Source organism: Gossypium raimondii, chromosome 3 (genome assembly GCF_025698545.1).
Source record: "Gossypium raimondii isolate GPD5lz chromosome 3, ASM2569854v1, whole genome shotgun sequence".
Taxonomy (NCBI): domain Eukaryota; kingdom Viridiplantae; phylum Streptophyta; class Magnoliopsida; order Malvales; family Malvaceae; genus Gossypium; species Gossypium raimondii.
This window is the reverse complement of record NC_068567.1, coordinates 26,889,534-26,894,925: the sequence shown is the minus strand read 5'-3', so window position 1 is coordinate 26,894,925 and position 5,392 is coordinate 26,889,534. Positions and strand designations below refer to the sequence as shown.

The 5,392-nt window shown below is 35.0% G+C and overlaps 1 non-coding gene across 1 annotated transcript; it reads right to left on the bottom strand.

The window, feature by feature from the left end:
• Nucleotides 1-4,781: 4,781 nt before the first annotated feature.
• LOC128040149 (small nucleolar RNA R71) lies at nucleotides 4,782-4,888 on the bottom strand. The gene has a single exon (XR_008194809.1). It is a non-coding gene; the product is annotated as a small nucleolar RNA R71 (small nucleolar RNA).
• Nucleotides 4,889-5,392: the final 504 nt, after the last annotated feature.

Here is a 5,392-nt window from a genome sequence, read left to right as displayed (position 1 = left end):
CGGTATTTTTTTCTATCGATGTATATGAACCAACCCCTTTGGTTGATTCCAATGGTGTTGCCTTATTTTTGATCGGCATGGCATCCACATTGTTAGCCATTTGGTACCAAATCTGAGCCAACTAAAAATTATTTTACGTTGTATTATTGCCTCGAGCTTCCTCCTCTCCATATTGCGTGAAGCTTTGTCTGCTTGAGCCTTATTGTCATTGTCAAATGAGAATGAATCAAACTCCTCGACTACTTCGATTGGCGCCTCTCCAAATATGGCTAGAAACTGTATCACTTCCTTTACACTTTCACTCAGAGTCAGTTGAAGTTCTATGTCAGTTGTTACTTCTAAGTCTATGTGAACTGCTACATCAATTGGATCAGAGACTATTTCAGCTATATTCAATTCATCCCCATGGTTTCTAGTTCCACACTCTTACTGGTTGCTATTATTTAATTCAAGGTGGTCAACGAAGTCCTCAAGATCTAGATTAGGAACATTATGCATGACCTCCTCCCTTGGAGCTAGTGCCTCATATATTTGTTGGAGCATTTCTCTCATTTGTGCCACCATGTCTAACATACTCGATAACAACTCAGAGTTGGTTGGCTTAATGGTTTAACATGAAAGCTTCTCATGCGAATCACAAGGAGGCCTATCTGAATGTTTGGGCATGTCATAACCTTTTTCAAGTGCTTTATGCAACTTATCAGTGAACTGATGTGGATGTTTGACTGTATTAGTGCATTTTTCATTACTCCATTGGTTCATTGAGGCTTCGTTTCCTCATTGTCTCAACTTCATCATGAATAATTTTTGGTTGTCCCTAATCTCCTATTCTTTGTAGACTCGTTCCTCGTATACTTCATCATCCAACATCATCTCATCGTTAAGGCACATACAATCAGATTCATCCATGACTAAATGATTTTGCCGAATTACTTTCTATGGATCAATGACTTGCTATATAGGTATTCCTCTCCTCTGAGGCATACACTAAGATCTACAGAGAAAAGAAACAGTTAGAAAATTAATTTAAAAATAAAAAGAAGTAAAATAAATATCATATCTATAATTTAAAAATAAAAAGAATTAAAATAAAAATCATAACTATAAAATTAATTTAACCGGACATAATGTGATTATCTAACAAAAACACAATTTATGTCATTTTAATTAAATTAGAAGAATAAAAACAATTAGCAAACATGTTCATAATCTCAAAACAAATTAAAAAGAATAAAGAGAGATTTGCTACAAGACAAATCTGGTGTTTCTCTATAGTTAGACTAGTGTGCATCCCCTTTCTTCCTTCTACTTTGTTCTACCAAATAGAGGCCTCCAAGATGCTGAATATTGCTGCTCCAAGGACTTGCAAAGCTCTTTTTCAAGAGGGAAGCAATCAAAAATAGGAAAGGAAAAAAATAAGAGAGCAAATGGGAGAAGGGAGAATGAGAGAAATGGATGATAGGTGAGTGAATTGCTTGCTTTAAAAGGAAAGGAGGGTGGCTATATATAATGGCATAGGATGAATAAAAATAGCATGGGAGAGCCTTGATTTTCTCTTCCCATGGTTGGCCCTTGATTTTAGGATGAAGGATTTTAATGGTTTTGCTAAAAATAGCTAGGTGCTTGAAAATGGAAAGCTTGAAAAGTGGAGGGGTTGGAATGACTTTAGGGAAAAGATTAGGGGCTATTTTATAATTATTTTTAATTAGCTTTAGATGCTGATTTGGGCAAGGGTTGGACGGTTTTGGGCTGCTCTTTGGATGGTTGTAACACCCTCGACCTGATTAGATTCGTCAGATCCAAATGTCGGGTGTTACACTCTCTTACCATTTGTAATTAAACTTGTTCATACAAAATTTTCAAACTTATGCATCTTATTAAGTAATGCTACCCAACCAACAAATCATCTGAGAGTATAATATATACTTACAACCATTTAATAAAACTTTTCACCTAAGAAGAACTTACAACTACAAAGATATATATGACACTTATCTTACCCTTAAATAATATCATTAGTATCACTTATTTGGCCAACACATTTTATCTACATTGCTAGGCTTACAAATGGTTTTCCTAGCCTAATCACAATATATTTGTCATACTAGAACACGCCACTTTACTCACTTTGTATGCATAACAGCCCAACGCACTCGTCATTGGGTGTAGCCCTATCGTAATCCCTCCTCACTTAGCCTCGATCGACTTACCTATGAAATAAGAACACAGAGATAAGTTCAATAGAACTTAGTGAGTAAACCCTCATTTACCTACGTCTTGGAAACACAGAAATTTACACATTTTTACATACCCTTTTTAACTTAAAATCATACAGTTTCGATAAAATTCAAAATAATTAAAGTGCACTTAAAGTATGAACATTTTGAATTTTACATATAATTAATTTTGATGAATTTTGGTTACTTTCGACAGATTTGCACAAAGGGCAAAAAATGACTCGGTAGACACTACTAGAAGCGCAAAATCGAGAAGTAATTTGAAGTATCGAGCTGAACTCAATTTCAGCCTAAGACAGTCTAAAATTATTGTATTAGTTCATAATATAATTAATTTTAATTTATACCCAATATAATTTGGGTTAATAAATTATTATTACATAATTATGAAAAAGTGGTCCAATTGAACTGAACCGAGTGAACCGAACTAACCAAGAAATGGACAGCCCAAAAACTGTCCCAAGAGCTGACCCAAATCAGCTTATTAGGTGATTATTTAAGCTTGCAAAGAGGCCCTTGAGGACTTGCTCAAGTTGCATTCAAACCCCTCCACAATTGGTGGCTTTATAGATTTGCCCTAAGCCTAAATTAGCAAAGTTGAAACTATCAACCTTGCCACATGTGTGGCCGACCAAGGGAGGGTTCTTTGGATGATAGTTTTAGCTATTTTTAGAAGCCCTTCACAACTATAAAAACCCCCTTAGGCTGGTCATTTTAGAAACACACCTCACGCATTCACATCTTTCCTCTCTTCTCTCCACTTTTTCTCTTCTTTTCCATTCCAAAATTCCCTTGCTCTCTTGCCGATTTCTCCTCTTGGGAAAGGGGCATTCATTAGCTATTTGGAGTAGCAATTAAGTGTTCATAGCAGCCTTGGTAGATGAGGACAATAGAGAAGGAAGAACGGAGCAACTAGTCAAGCCACGGAAAAACATCGGATTTGATTCTTGTTCCCTATCTTTTTAATTTTTCTTGTTGTTATACTGAACATATCTATGAATATTTATGTTGTTGGAATGGTTAATTTAATCAATTTAGCTTGAATTTAATTTGTGTTAGGTTGATTGCATTTTGCTTGTTAAAATTATTGAAATTGTGTTTATGTTGTTATAGGCCTCGGTAAGATGCTTGATTAAGTAAAATCATGACTAAGTTATTCTTGCATTACAATTGTTAGGTATCTAATGAATTAATTATTTAAGCAGATTGAAATTGTAATTAATGGACATAGTACTTAATCAGTGCATGTTTAATCATCTAAGGTAGCTAACTTGCAAGATTATTGTGATTAAACTGTTTCAAGGTAAGGATACTTTGTTACCTCACATAATCTTTTGTGTGCTTATTAAATCGAGTTAATTGTTTGAATTGACATAGGGATATGTACAAGAGATTATTTCGATTTAATAAGTATGTATGTGCAATAACATATTTGCCTATTAAGATTTGTTTAATCGGTTGAATTGACATAGGGATATAGTCAAGATATAAATGGATTTTGGTAGGTGAGTTTGTTCATAAGTTAGCAAATTACCGAGTTGCCGTGAACTTATTCGTAACAATATAAACATGAGTTTAATAATTCTAAGTTAAGAGATGTAATTAATCTAACACAATTATGCCATATTGATTAAAATCGTATTTTGAAATCGTGCATTTGAGATTTATTTATTTAGTTTACTTAGTTTAAAATCTTAGTTTTTAATCACCCTCTTCAAACAAAATATTTTTTTTCACCAAAGTGTTTTAAATACCATTCATAAATAATTCTTTTTACAATCCCTGTGGGTACAATAACTCAACATTTACTTGTCACTTTATTACTTGTTGCAATTGTGTACACTTGCTCATTTCCGTCGTTGCAAGTTTTTGGCGTCATTTTCGGGGACTATGTTTTAAAAAAGTCATTATTTGTGAAGTTGTTAGTTTTGCATTTTGGTTTATTTTTCTGTTCAAATTTTAACTTAGTTAATTTTTCTATGATTATTTCAGGTGTTTATGAGTATTGATCGAATCATCGATTTACTCCCTATAGACCCTGAGATTGAATGAACTTTTCAACAGCGTAGAAGACAAGCAAGTCAGAGAAGGACCGGAGAGATGGACTTCGAAAATTTGAATCAAGGAAACGGAGCAAACCTTTCTCAAAATCCTATCCTAATTTTTGATGATAGGGATAGAGCTTTGAGAAAGTATGCCGTGCCAGTATTTCATGATCTTAATCTGGGTATTAGGAGACTCGAAATTGGGGCACAACAGTTCGAGTTGAAGCCAGTCATGTTCCAGATGCTTCAAACAGTGGGCCAATTCAGTGGAATGCCTACCGAAGATCCTCACCTAAACTTAAGACTATTTATGGAGGTGAGTGATTCTTTCAAGTTAGCCGGAGTACCCAAAAATGCATTATGATTGAAGCTATTCCCATATTGACTAAGAGACAGAGCTCGAGCTTGGTTGAACTCATTACCACCAAACTCAATTTCCACATGGCAAGAGTTAGTATAAAAATTCCTTATGAAGTATTTCTCGCCTAGCAAGAATGCTAAGTTGAGGAACGAGATCATTGCTTTCTAGCAAATAGATGATGAGTAATTGTATTAGGCATGGGAAAGATACAAAGAATTATTACAGAAGTGCCCTCATCATGGAATCCCACATTGCTTACAACTTGAGACATTTTATAATGGTCTCAATGCTCACACGAGGATGGTAGTGGACGCTTCTGCTAATGGTGCTCTCCTTTCTAAGTCTTATAATGAGGCTTATGAAATCATTGAGAGGATTGCTAGCAACAATTATTAATGGCCAACCAATCGAGCAGCTTCAGGAAGATGAGTCGCTGGAATACATAAAGTAGACGCTCTTACTTCACTCGCATCTCAAGTATCATCAATATCCTCAATGGTTAAAAATATTACTACTAATGGGTGTAATAGTTTTGCAGCACAACCACTGAATCAATTTGAAAATGTAGCATGTGTTTATTGTAGGGAAGGACATTTGTTCGAAGAATGTCCATCGAACCCATAATCTGTGTATTACATGGGTAACCAGAACCAAAATCGAAGAAGGCAAGGGCTGCAATCCAATTTCTATAACCCATCATGGCAAAACCACCCGAATTTTTCTGGAGTAACCAAGCGGCAGGAACCAGT